Source organism: Chiroxiphia lanceolata, chromosome 6 (genome assembly GCF_009829145.1).
Source record: "Chiroxiphia lanceolata isolate bChiLan1 chromosome 6, bChiLan1.pri, whole genome shotgun sequence".
NCBI lineage: Eukaryota > Metazoa > Chordata > Aves > Passeriformes > Pipridae > Chiroxiphia > Chiroxiphia lanceolata.
In genome coordinates, this window is record NC_045642.1 from 43,927,305 (window position 1) to 43,941,708 (window position 14,404).

The 14,404-nt window shown below is 38.2% G+C and overlaps 1 protein-coding gene across 28 annotated transcripts in view; it reads left to right on the forward strand.

Annotated features, from left to right (window-relative positions):
* Nucleotides 1-14,404, forward strand: part of NRXN3 (neurexin 3) — a 1,006,081-nt gene that overhangs the window by 930,157 nt on the left and 61,520 nt on the right. The window lies entirely within an intron of this gene.

Below are 14,404 nucleotides of genomic sequence, written 5' to 3' on the forward strand. Positions count from 1 at the left end.
TGGTTGGTGATTACCCATCTGTCTAATTTGTCAAGGTTTCTCTGCAGGGCCTCTCTTAATTGACTTGCAGTCAGTTACTGTAGCAGAGCTTCACCATATCAAACGTCTACAACCTCAAATGCTTTAAAATCTATTTCCACTTTCTAATAATCCCTCTGTGCATTCCTGGGCTTATATTTTATTATATAGTGCATACACACACTGGTACAAAGAAGCAGCTGCTTCTGATCCTATGAAATTAAATTTGTATCCGTGTTGTTTCCTGTTTCACCTTTTGAAACAAATACTTTTCTTCTCCTGAGACAGCCCATAAGCATACAGTAACTCTCGAGAGGTCAGAAGTTATGGTGTCCTGAATTTGCAGATACCAAGTGTTGTTTAGCTGTACCTCTAAGGGCAATGGTCTTGGCAGTTCTGTTAAAACTAGGTAAAGGTCATTTGGGACATCCTATGTATTGGAAACTCTGAAACAATTTTATATGAAGAAATATGAAACAAAGTGCCCCTATAACACTATCAAAGGAACAGGGTTTTTAACTTTCTGAAGTGTCTGTTATAGAGACGACTGAGAACTGCTTGAATCCTGATGCATGAAGTAATTTCACTAAGCCACAAGCCACTAAAGGGAATGGTGTTGTTACAGAGATGGTGCAGTATGAGCCGTATGAGTCACACTGACAAAAAATGAAACAATTAGGTAGCCATAGTAATATTTATATCTACTCCTGAATTTAGTGCAGCAATAGTTGAATTAGAGCCTCCAACTAGTGTTATGTACAGAGGAAATGGCGATGCTTCATCAAGGCAGCTGTTGATGCCATAGATGCTGAAGGGAACACAAGGCTCTTCGTAGCCTATTTGTGCTAAGGTACCATACTGCTATGTAAATAGCAAATGATCCTGTAAGTAGGCTATCTACAGAGCTTGTCAGGCCCAAACAAAGAGTTTCAAAACAACTTTGAACAGAATTGCCTTTCCTGTGATATTGTTGCATGACACTTCAGATGCCTAAATAAGGAAAACTGAGGTAAAAATTAAAACATAAGCTAAGCTGATGAGAAGTGACACAAATTATGAATGTGCATTGTTTGCTAAATGATACTGAAGCAAGAACACTGTAATAGACATTACACGTTTAAGGAGTAAAAATGCTTTAGAGTGATGCATTGAGGGCATATGTCCAGGTGTATTGGGCTGAAGGTATGATTAAATAAATTTAGGCTGAAAGCAGAAGCAATTTTATAAAAACAAGACTTGGTAAACTGTGGAATAGTCTCCCCAGAAAAGAACATCCTTGCTCAGCAAATTTAAATCTGGATTGTACAGGTTATTGCTGAATGTATTGTGTGGGACTGTACTGCCCTGGCTGCGAGAAAGTCAAGGATGGGTTAGGTAATAGGATAAATACATTGAAATGCATACCTTTCACTCCTGTTTTCTGTTATCTAGTTTTTATATAACAGGGTCTTGAGGGGACCTAGTCCCAAAAACACTTAGGATATTTATTTCTAAAGAAAGCAGTCAGTTAAGAAATTGAATCAACTTGAAATTCTTAACCAGTGATATTTTTATAAAGCTGTTGCAGAAAAGAAAGTGGTGATCTGTGCCAGCCAGACCACTGCAGCAATGCTAGCAGCTAGCCAGTTACTCACGCCAGTGGCAATAGCTGTCCCCAGTGTGACCAAACCAACAGTAACAGCTGCTTCTATTTTTGTCATGGTTCACATGGCCACAAGGAAAGGCAGCTTGATTTTATTTCAGCTGTGTCCTAATCGTAGTCCCATCTTTGTGTCTCGTCCATAGCTGTGTTCCAAACCCCCCACAGATTTTCCATACTAAACAGAAACTGACATTTTAAGTGTGCCAGGGCTTGTGAAATGTTGATTAAAGCTTCATGTTGCAGATGTGATGCAGAGATTATCTTTTATTCTTCTCTGCAAGTGATTTTTTCTTGGCATTTTTGCTGGTACCTGCTGTATACCACTTTCAGCCTGAACTTTCGAAAAGGAGCCTGTCCTAGCTGGGATGACTCCAAGATGTATTGTGGCTTTTCTGTCTTTTACTTCTGTGACTTTGTTTTCTGTTAATGGCCTGTGTGATTCAGAGCTGCAGCAAAACCAGGTGCTGCATGCTCAAGTCAACAGAGCACAAAGCAGAAGGGTCTTCTTCACATCCTACTCCAAACCCAGACTGTTATATTACAAAACACTCTGAGCTATTACTCTGAGCTAATAGCTCTGAGCTATTGCTGACTGCTATTAAAACCAAGCCTAATAAACAGTAGATCAGTTAACTCCACCTTTTTGGCCTCTCCCCTTGGTAAAATCATAGTAAATACCTCCACAGAATGCTGTAGTCCTGGACAGAAATAGGCAACTTTGCTTTGAATAAATGTGCATAGATATTAGGAGTAGTTTAACCATAGCAGCCCAGGGCTCCATGCAGATAATTTTACATGGTTGAGAAACAGGCAAAATTAGCCAATGTTGTATGCAGCATCACATGGCTTTATTGCTTCTAGTATCCAAATCTACTAATTTAAATTGCAAATATTTTTTCACAAGACTGGATAGTGCAATTTCAGTACCTATTAGGTACATTGTACATAGAGAACTGCACACCTGAATGGTAGAAAAGCTCCTACTAATAGCTAGTAAATCTCTGATCTGTTTCTTATTAATGAAAGAAATTAAAAAATCGCTTTGTCTTTCAAATCCACACTGGTTTTAAAACTTCTATTTAGCTTTATTCAAAGAAATATTGCATATGTATTATATTTGCTTTTACTGAAACTAGGTTATTAGTTTGTATGAATAGGTACCTTTGTTATTCAAATACACATACTGGTTCTAATGCATAGTTTATTTTGCATGTACACTTCTGTTATTTTAAGTTTCACAGTAATTGAATACTTCTTATATACACAAATACGTAAAATTATATGGAATTATTCTAGTTTTGAATTAATAAACTGTGGACATTCAAATTATCTAGAATATTTCTGTTACTGGATAGCATTAATAAAAATTGCTCTGAATTTTACGAATGCTACTATTACTAACTGAACAACGGTGTGTTTGCCTTGTGATTACCTCTAATCATGCTTGGCATAATTTACTGTAATGATGATTAACTCCATATACTTAATTGGCCGGTGTGTATGTGAATTGACCTTATCTTTCCCTGTCTATTCAACATATATATGTAATATGTAGATAGTTGCACTCAGCATAGCATGATTGTAGGCTGGAATACTAGAACCTTTCTTCCTGGATAATGAAGTACAATGTGAAGGCTTTTCTTGTCAGAATAGTTTGGGTTTTCTTTTTAGTGGGGAAGGGAAGCATTCGAATTTCAGAGTGGGAAGAGTTTTCAGAAGAGGATGAGATTCTCTCATCCTTTATGGCATTTAAATCACTAGCACGACACTGCAGAAATAGTTTTGAGTCAAAATTGTCTCTGTTCTTTACAGTTCTGAGGTGAAAAGGTTCTTCGGGTAAGTCAAAACACTGCATCTCTTCTGCTCTAAGCTTCTGTGAGCTAAAAAGAAAATCTATAATATGTGTTTGTAAATGTATCTCTTAATCTGCAAAAGTCATTGAGAAATATTGACCAAAAGGAAAGTATTCTGTCCCATCCAGTGTGATACAGTTGAAAGTTAATGCTCCCCAAAATATTTTTGTGTTTCTAGGTTCTTTTTTTATAACTTTTTACCATCCTTGGGAATGAACAGAGCACTAAATGTTTTAGGTCCCTAATAGGCTACGTATTTGTCTTTCTAGTCTGTTCAAGCTTCATTTCCCTCATTTCTCATATGCATCTTTCTTTTGCAGAGTGCAAAAGCTGTGTGATAATGTGCAGAAATAGCACACGGCATTTTAGAACAGGAGTGGCTGGTGATTCAGATTTAAGTAGGTGCAAATCCACTTAATTCCTAAAGTTGCTTTTTTTAATCTCCATTTTCATGAAGACCAAGGAGGAAAAAAAAAAGCAACAAAATATGTCATATCCAGTTCAGACTTCTGTAGGTACTGATCCAATAAGGAAGTTAGGCCTGCTTCTCTGGAAATGTTGAAAGACTATTTGTTGTCCAAGAAAGCGAGGCATTTACTCCATCACTGAATACTTCTTGTAGTGTGGTACTTCTTCAGTTACCTTATGGGATGAATTGTTCTATCTCTTTGATTTTACTTTTATGTAGTATATTTCCAAATAGGCAAGTCTGTAAATAGATGGTCAGAAATTGGACAGGTCATATAGGATGCTGAAGACGTAGTTATGATTGTACAAATTAGTTTGCTTGGTGAAAGAAATTAGGAACTCTGGTTAAGATACAGTAATTGACTACGTCAGTGCAAAATGCACTAATCAAAGCCATCAATGAAGGTAATTAAGTGAAACTGCTTTTCTTTTGAATAGAAACTGTAGAAATTGTGGGTACTGCATCAGGAGGAGTTTATTGGCAGTATCTAGAAGCTAAAGGAAAATAAGTGCATAGACCGTTTTAATGAAATTGTAGAAGTACATTCACTTCTACTCTCAGAAGTTAGAATTAGCCCAACAAATATTATTTCTGAATGGAATTACACATTAGCAAGGAAGTGGTCTAGCCATCATTGTGCTGAGAAGAGCATCTTCCCCAAGCACTACCCATCATGTGTGAACAGCAAATTGTGTTGTATTATAAAGGGTGCAAATTAACAAGATTAGATTTTTAGATTATTTGGGAAGTGAATGTTTCACTTTCGTGGCATTTAGTTTATGAAGATAGGAGAGCAATGATTTTGAATTAATTTGATATCTGAAAGATGCTCTTTTCAGTACAGTGTAAAAGGTAGGGAAGGGGGGGAAGTGAAGAAAGGTAATGTCAAACTTCAAAAGAGTTTTTGGAGGATAGAACGTGAAACTTACTTGTATGTTATTAAACTTTTCACACCATTCCCTGAATGCTTGCAGCCAAGTAATTTTGCCATTCCTGTTTTCATTTTTCTGGCCTGAAATCTAAGAGGTGCAGTATGCAGCACACCTGTCTGAGTAATGACCCATAAAACTTGTTTATTTTACACTAAAAAATTATGTGAATAAAGCTGAACTGCAGAGTGAATGAAGGACTTAATTATATGAAGTTGTCACTCACCCTTATTGAGAGGACAAATAACTGCTTCATTGCCTTGGCCTTGTCCATAAAGCTAAGTTGCATATTTATACGTTTCTGAGCATGGTAGAGTACTGAAGAAAAGCTCAAAGCTAGAGGCTGATAACATTTGCAGCCAGGGCTATGACAAAGAGAAGGCTGGTGTAAAAACTGGCCTTACTTTACATCTAGTTGTTTTTTGGTTACAAGGCAGCTGGAAAGCAATGCAACTTTTTATTTTGATGTAATTTAAACTGTTCCTACTGAAACTTCAGTTTTGTTATTTGTAAATCACATATCTAGGGATCACCAGTTGCCAGGCTTGGGGGCAGAGATTAGTTTCTTGCTTACTTTAGGGTATAGAAAGACTAAAGTTACTTCTATTTTTTGTAACATGTTAGTAAAGTATAAGGAAGGGGTGGTAATTCTGCTAATTGTGCCAGGCTGTTGCTTTATTGAAACAGTGAAAGATTTTGTGGATAGAGAAGAATATGGGAGGCAAGGAGGAGAAAAGGTCAGAGGAAGACATCATTCTAGGAAGAGGGAATGCAAGATAGGTAGGTCAGTGAAACTGAAGAAGCATTGCCAGTGTTGGTGGATTGTCAGCTGTTTTACCTTGGCAGTGATAGGACATTTGTCTTTCCAGCCAGAGCTCTGATAAACACTGCTTCATGCATGAGAAAAATGCTTTATCTAAATCTCAGAAAAAAAAGTCCTATTCAGATGGAAGTTCTGTTTTGTTTGAAAGCTTTGGGGTTTATGGTATTTGATCCTAACTAACTTACATATCTTGAGTCAGTATTATGGTCCTTGCTTCTAGCAGCAGGTCAGATGGAATTTCACTATTTAGATCATCCATCATTGAAAATTGTTTTATTTTCTTTTTCAGACCAGGGTCTGAAATGAGGTTCTCTATAAAGAAATCTGGGCTAGGATGTGCAATAGTCTTGAAGTGGTTCCTGTGTGAATTGTATATCAAATGGCAGACTGGAGAACAAAGGATTAAAAAGATCTTCCAAGTTTCTCATTTCGGAATCGATTCTTATTCGTTAGCATGGAGACAGCATGGTCTAATGGTGTCATGAAGGCATAAACAATAACTGTTAGAAGTTACTTATTGCTGTTAGTATAAAGCTTTTACGGATAATATTTTAATGTTTTCCAAAAAAACAAAACAAACAACACAACAGCAAAGACATTTTAGCAAGGTAAATATTTTAAAAAATTTTACTGTTACTTAGTTTAAAGTATTATTGCACAAATTTACAGAACAAAACATTATGCACTCAGCATTTGTAACAGCATACAAAACAATTTCTATTTCTAACTTGAGCTTTTCTAATATGCCTAATATGTCCAGAACTAACCTATACACTCTGATACTTCTTTGCCCCCCAAATCTGCAATGCTGTGCAGGATATCTGCCTGTAGACAGACAGGCAGATGCATAAGACTCTGCTGTGGAGTCAGTGTATGACAAAAATTTTAGCTTTATTGCATTAGGAGATACTACAGTGATTGCCTAACTCAGGGATTAGGATATTCTGCTAATTTTTTGGAGATCAGTACTAGAATAAGATAGCATGCTACAGAGCATGGTGGAGTGTGCAGTTGACCCCAGACATAGAAAACTGGAGAGAAATATGGGTGAAGATCACAGTACTTTGTCAGAACTGCAGGAGGAGAGGAATATGTAGGAAGTTACACATTAACAGTGAGGATGATTAGCAGTGGTGTTTTAGGGCCTTCAAGTGAGTCAGATCAGGATTTTCGAATGGTTGGTGTGACCCTTTTTTAATAAAGGGTACCACAATTGTGGATGAAGATATGCTTGGCAGAGCTCTGCATTTGCAGCCTTTCTTTTCTAGTGAGCACTATCAATTTGTCACGTTTTATGAGCAGTAAAAACCTCATCCAGATTATTAAGGGAAAAATAATAATAATTGCTTAATAATTTTCTTGTTTCTGACAAGTAGCATGTATGAAAACAAGCTGTCAGAGAGAGCTCTCTGACTTCTGCCTGCACCACCCCAATGCTCACTTTTAATCCTTTTGGTCATTTTTTTCCAATAAGACACTGTATTTATTTCTGTCTCTGACAACTGTTTGAAAAGTTGTATGCCTTTTGCACAGCGCTGCATTATGGACGATGTATTAGGAGTCATATATCCAGCATGCCTTCTTTGCAGGTACCTAATAACTGTGCCTCTGCTCCATAAAGAAAAAGTCTATGACAGGTTTATTCATCTTTTTATTTCCTTGTTGTGCTCTGCTCCCTGCTGAAAAAAAAAGGGTTCCTTTTCACTTCAGCCTCCTTTTCTCTTGTCTGGTTTGTAAATGCTAGATGATTTTCATTTGCAAGGATTGCTTTCCTGCCCCACAGACTGCCAGTCACAAAAAAGAGACATTACACAGGCCGCTCTTTCCAAGCATCAAGCAGAAGTTTTGGACTAGAGGGAAGAGAAAGCAAAGTACAAGTGACAGTCTTCTTTCCTTTCAAGATCAGGAAGGATACAGGATTAAAATCACTTGAAACATAAATTGGTTCATGTCTTTACCTTTGAAGACTTTAATTTTGATCTGATTTGAAATAGATAGAGGTATCTGGTCTAGCTCCTTTCAGCTTGCCTGCTTCTTGCAGGGAGAAGAGCTTTGCTGGTGTTGGGAAGCTTTCCCATGATTTACCATCCCAAAGAACTAAATACTTCATGATGGGAGTTAAATCCAAAATATCTGCTTCATGAACAAGAATATTGCCAAGACAGTAATTCAACAATCTGATGCTGGATGAGTTGATAAGACCAAGGGAAGAGAAGGGGTATTCTGTTTAGTTACATAAAAAAACTTGTCCTTGAATACAGTGGTGCCTCCCATACTGGCCAACATGTAAGGTGCGAGGGCAAAGTTTAAACCTTGCTTAGAGATCTCCAATAAATTCATCAAAGTGTACATAGCTACATACAATACCTTACAGTACACTTTAAATGACCACTTGCCCAGAGAGCATACACCAAAAAGTGATAGAAAAGTTCCCAATCATTTAATTCTGTCTGCTGTAACTATTTCTTAGATCCACATGCATACTCGTGTGTCTGTGTACCACACTCTCCCGTGTCATCTTCCTCACTCACACACATCACTGCTCTCAGGAGCAGCAAACTCCTTCCCACAAGCAGTGATCTCGTTCAGCAGACTGTAAGCACCAAGAAACATGTGTGAGCCCATACTCACACTTAGCATATATAGTAGACAGTTTCCCATGCACACACACAGGTGTAGTCAGGTCACTTTAGCATAGCCCTTAAAAAGCTTCCTGTGATCTGCACGTGAAGGCAGAAGGATCAGCTCCAGAAAGTCTCAACCTCTTTGTCTTTTATAGGAGAATGCAGGGAAATTATAGACCTTACAAAAGGGCCTTTGTACAACAGGCAGTGGGAATTCATTAATTGATCTAACAGCAAGCACTTGAATATGATTTAGGATTTTTGTGCAACTTTTATTTCAAATCAGTGCATTTCTCTTTCACACCATTTCCTTTTCAGCTGTGATGTTGATAGGAAAAGCTCATGTAAATTGCAGGCAGAGAGTGATGATAGCTTTAATGGAAATAGCTCTTAATGAGGGTATTCGTTTTACTGGGCTGCCATGTGCTAGCTCCCCATACCTGTTTCAAAAGCTGGTAGCAGCAGTCCTCTTCTATTATCATAAAAGTACATCTCAAATAGGTGTTAGTGCTGCTCCTGCTACCTTAGCCTGAGGGATTTTTTTCCTCTAGTTTACTTGAGGGAACCACTGTCACATAAAAGCAGAGTATCCCAGGCTCAGTGTTGAACTCTGCATCAGCAGTCCTGTTACAGGAAGTAAGAACACTGTGTTGTCACAGTTAGGCTGTTGGTTTTTACCTGCTGCTATGTCTTTTTGCTGGTTTTGGCTGATGTACTTGTATAGGGATTGATCAGGTTGCTTTGTAATGCTGATATATTACTCCCAGTAGGATATCCCCCACTTTTTATCTTCAGCCCATTCAGCACAAGTAGGAATGAAGACAATCAGTATATTGTAGCAATAAATTTTGAGATTGGTTTTATTGCCACTGTTTGCTGACTGCCTACAGGTACCTACCCAGAACTTTCACTGTGAGGCACTACAGGGCAAACCTTAACTATGGCTTGGAGCTTGAAGAATAAACAGGAGAACCTGAGTGTTACAGAGTTGAGCACTGCGGAACTACCAATATACTAGAAATAAGAAGAGCATTTTATCTAAGGAATAATATTCTGTAGTGATGTTATTTTGTTTTACTACTGCAAGATATGAGGCCAATGATTATTATAGTACACTGAGTTTCTTGTAGTGCCTTTCACGCTAGCAGCTCAGAAGGCTTTAAAATTCAGTCTTCTTACCAATCTTGGTGAAAATACAATTATATCCAGAGCTAACTGAGGTTATGGCCATTTGAGGGGATTTGAGCAAAGAAAATTCAAAACCTGAATCTTGGGAGAATTAGGTCAGTCCATTCCTGTTATGAATTTCCCATATGATCTTAGGGAAGATAGCCTTTTGGTGCCTTAGTCCCCCTTCTGAAAGTGAGGTTAATAGACTTTACTATCAGTTATGGGGATAAAACATAAAATTTGGTCAGATGCTGTAATAGTGGTGGCTCTATAAGGTAAAGTCTAATATCAGAACTAGCAACAGAAACTAGAAGTCTGGACTTCTGTCTCTGACTAAAATAACAAAATTATACTTGATCTATGGCTTTGTGTTTGGAAAAGTTTAATAATAGAAGACACTATGCCTCCATTCTGTAAGGCCTACAATAACACATCTTTTTATCATTTCTAAAGTGTCATGGGAAGTCCTGCTTGGGTTTCTGGTTTCTTAGCTGATGTTGCATGTGCAGTTGTTATTGTCCATATGGAAATCCTCTCGACTTCTTAGTCCAAAACTGCATCTCACTGCCTTCAGATTTGTCAGTCATTATACTCTGGGCCTTGGTTTTGTTTTGATCACCACTGTTATGATTAATCTTAGAACCGCGACTCCTTTTGCTTGCCTGCAACAGCTGCCAAAGACAATAGCTTGTTGAATACAGTTGCATGTAGTTTGTGTAAAAGAGAGAAATAATAACACTGTCTGTGAGTTTATTGGAGACATCACTGTAATTGCTTTTTGCATCTTAGGAAAGTAAGGTCCTGGCCAGGAGGAAAAGGACACACAACTTGTGCAGAATTGTAAAAAGCCTTTCTACTCCCAAGGTTCACAAGTTCAGTCTCCCTAAAGATCTATGCAGATGTCTTTCTGCCCTGCTACTAGAATTCCCCATGTGACTGCCACACTGCTTATGTCTTTAAGCAACCATTTTCAAGTGTCCTTTTTCTCATCCCTCCTTGGCAAGATAATAGCAAGTTGTTGAAGACATTGAAGAGTTAGGAAGGAAGAAAGACGTAGAAACCTGACACAAATTATCTGATGTGAATTTACTGGAGGGACATTTATAGGTTTTAACTCGTCAGGCCACCCGGTTTTATTTCCTAGCTGAAGTGCTTCCCTTACTCAAGGCATTGTTGCAAGACTGTGTGTTTTCAAAGGAAAGGAAAATGAGGAGTAAAATGAAATCCTCTTCCCATGGCTGCAACAAGCTCATACAGTCAGAATTTGGCTTCCGTGTTGCCTTTGCTTTCTTAATCAAGTAATGAAAATTGATTCTAGGAGTTTTGAAATTAACAGCATTGAAGCAGACATTGCATGGTCTTGTGTTTTTCATATGTTTCACACTAGTCTCTTCTGGGACTATCTTCCATAATATAATAGCACATGTGGGAGGACCTTTTACTCTGGCCTTTGAAGAATCACTTGTAATAGCTATGGCATTTGCACAAGCACTGTTCTTTTGCATTTAAGACTCACTTTAGAAGTAATAGCTAAAGGATATTAGTCATCTTCTAGTGATTATGTAGAGCATCTATGTATTGAAAAGAAGTTCATGTTTCAAACATAATCTTTCTGGATTCCACCTGTTGTTTGTCTTAAATGACAAGATTTTTAAAGTCAATGGTAAACCTCTTCCTGGTAACTCTTGAGTGCACCTCAGGTGGTGACGAATAAATAATAACTATCTTAGAAGCCACTGCAAGCCCTGAGCATGATGGGTGCCACAGAATGAAATTTTTCTCTCGTTTCAGAGGTGTTTGGCAGCAGCTCTAACAATTTCCACCTGAATCAGCACATCATTCAGTACAGCTGCAGAGCAGTCCCAAGGTTTGCAGGGAGCCACCCTGCAAGCCAGAACCTTGAAAACGTTACACTTCCCTCTATACACCTTAATTTCTTTGGCTTTGGGAATATTAACTTGTTATTGCATTGAAATGGAAGCTGGTAGAAACAACAAAGACTACTGAATTCTTCTCAGGTTGCTTTGTTGTAAACAGTAGCTACCATCTGGCTGCTACTTTTTTTCTCTCATACCACGGAAGTTTTGAGGATCAGGCAATATAAGGAAGACAGCCAGGAACAGGACTAGATGATAAATTCAGCTGTGTAGCTGGAAAAGTTCAGTGGACTGCTTGTTTCTTGTTTTTTTACCCTGCCAGTGGTTATTAAACTGTAATGGCTGCAAGCCCCAGGAGGCTTCCAGGTGAAAATCATTCAAGCTTTTCCCTGGCAGACCTAATGTGGCGAGAGCCAGCATGTGTGCGAGCTCAAATTCCCAGGGCTCTGCAATTTGGCTTAACCTGCGCAGGAATGCAGGAGTGTGTGGCGGCAGCACAACCATCTGTTTCAGCGGGGCGTTCAGCTCTGGTGCACTCTTCTCTGCACTCTGATTAATTGCAGCTGTGTACAAATTAGTTTTCTCAAAAAGCTATTTATCGCCCTCAAATTAACCGTATAGGCATTAAACCACAAACAAACGAAGGGACAAAATAAGAGCAATAACATAAACGTCCAGCTTGGAGACCTGGTTTCATCCTGGTCTTGTGGCAGCGGTACATGATGAGTGATCACAGGCTTTCCTGATGGCTGACGAGCTGATGTTCTCTCTTTGTCAGCAGTTAATTAAAGCCCCAGCATGATGCTGGAAGCACAGGGCTACAAGAGACGATGACAGAGGCATAGCAGTGAAACCTGTACTTTTGGAGTCTGGGATAAATGGTGCTTTTCTGTAAATGGTCTCTTTCCTGAGACATTATAGGCAGCGCTGCACACTCAGGTGGGGACAGTTGTGCATGTTCTCTGAGCTCACTGCAGGAGAAAGGCCATCTGGCTGCATTAACACAGGACAGTGCCCACAGATGAAGTCCAGCTGTGAGGAAAGACTTCTTTGCAGGGGCACAGTCATGAGGTAATATGTCTAATCATCTTTAGCACCAGAACTGACTCATAGCAGAGCTTTGACTGCACCCTGTGTGCTGCCAGGTGCTGTTTAGACTGAGGGTTTCACTGATGTCCTGTCCGTTTGTGTGTTCATATAACGTTCACACTTGTGAAGTGTGGAATATTCAGGCCAGTCCAGGAAGGCTCTTACTAACAAGGAGGTACCCCAATGGCCTTTTCAAAGTAGGTCTAGTCATATCAGGTTACTTAGGGCCATAGCTCTTGAACACCTCTGAGGATGCAAGTCGTGTCCCATATTCGTGTGTAGTGTTTATGCATAGCATAAAATATCTGTTTCATTTCATGTGAAAATTTATTTTAAAATGTGCCTTCAGGGTCTAATATGATATAAATGGGTCCTAAGACATATCTTGAGCTGAAAAGTTTTATTATATTTCATTTTAGTTTATTATCTTTTAAAAACAATGCTCTGTGCTTCACTAAGAACATCTATTACTGATCTTAAAGCGCTTAGCAAATAATAACTCATGGCAACAATGGTCTCTGCCCCTAAGATAGTTTTAATTTTCTTCACTTTAAAGGCAGTGAAACTGAGGCAGAGAAGAGCCTTGTGCCCTGCTTTTAATGTGACAGAAAATGCAATGGAAGAGACAAGCGTAAAGAAACAAGCACATCTGATTCCAGGTTCTTCTAGGCCGGTAGTTTTCTTTCAACAACAACAAAAAAAACTTGGCACATGCTGAGTGCACACAAATATCACACACGGACTGCATTTCAGTAAATTGTGTTTTTCTCTGAAGTTTGAAACTTTAAAAGATACTCAGTGTGATAACTTTTTCATTCTTTTTTTCCTACAAAGAACATACACTAGAGATAGTTTGATAGTTTCCCATGATTATTAAAGCTGAATATTCATTCTATATAAAAGACTGCAGAATTAACAATACATTGCAATTACGTGTGCCCTCAAATGGGAACACAGGCTTATTACTTGTTTCAAGTAAAATAATTACTTAGAGGAGTGACACATTGATTACTAATTCTTCAAGAAGTTATTATGCCTTACTATTTGAAAAACAAAGACTTGAAGACAGAAATATAATTCTTGCTAGAAGTTGCTCAATTTGATGCATGATTTTGACTCAAGTAATTGCTTTGTTAAAGCTAAAATGTGCTGAAAAAGCTTGAGTTTACTTTGCTAGGGCTACATAATAGAGCAACTAGTATTAATAATAATTATAAAACTAATAGCCTGCTGAGAATGAACTCCTGATTTTTATTTGCTACCAACAAAAATAGCATTTAAAGCTGCTGATCAGTTTGAACCACTTTATAAATCGTCAAATCAAGAAGCAGAGGAATACAAATATATCATCTTTTTATTATTATCATTTTTTATCCTTAAATAATGGTAGGTGGATGAAAACTCCAATGATTTGGAGGTTATATGCACAATGTGGGAGCTACAGTTGCTTCCTTGCAAACTTTGCAGCTTTCTAAAGCTTGTGTCTCAGTTTGATTTGTGCACACCACTATCCCCTTGAGAGTTTTGAACACTGAGACCTGAATGAGAAAGTGGTTTGCCCCAAAAGTGGAGATTAGAATGATTAGTTCTGCCCCACCAGTATGGTACCGAACCCAGGGTAAAAGCAGTGGGCCTTACAGTAAGTGTTCATGATTCCCAGTTTTATACTTATTCCATGAAATTAGATTGTGCTCCATGATATTTCAATAGCAGGAAGCAGATGACCTCCCAGTTGACTGTCTGGTAATGAAATTAATAAAACTGAGAGAGATACTAATACCAAGGCCACTTCCAGTTCATCCTCATGATTAGTGAGTAGGAGATTATTCCTGTTTGTGCAAGTCATATTCCTTTGATTAGACAGTGTCTGGGGTTTAAAAAAAAAAATTGAGTGTATTCAGCAAAGATAA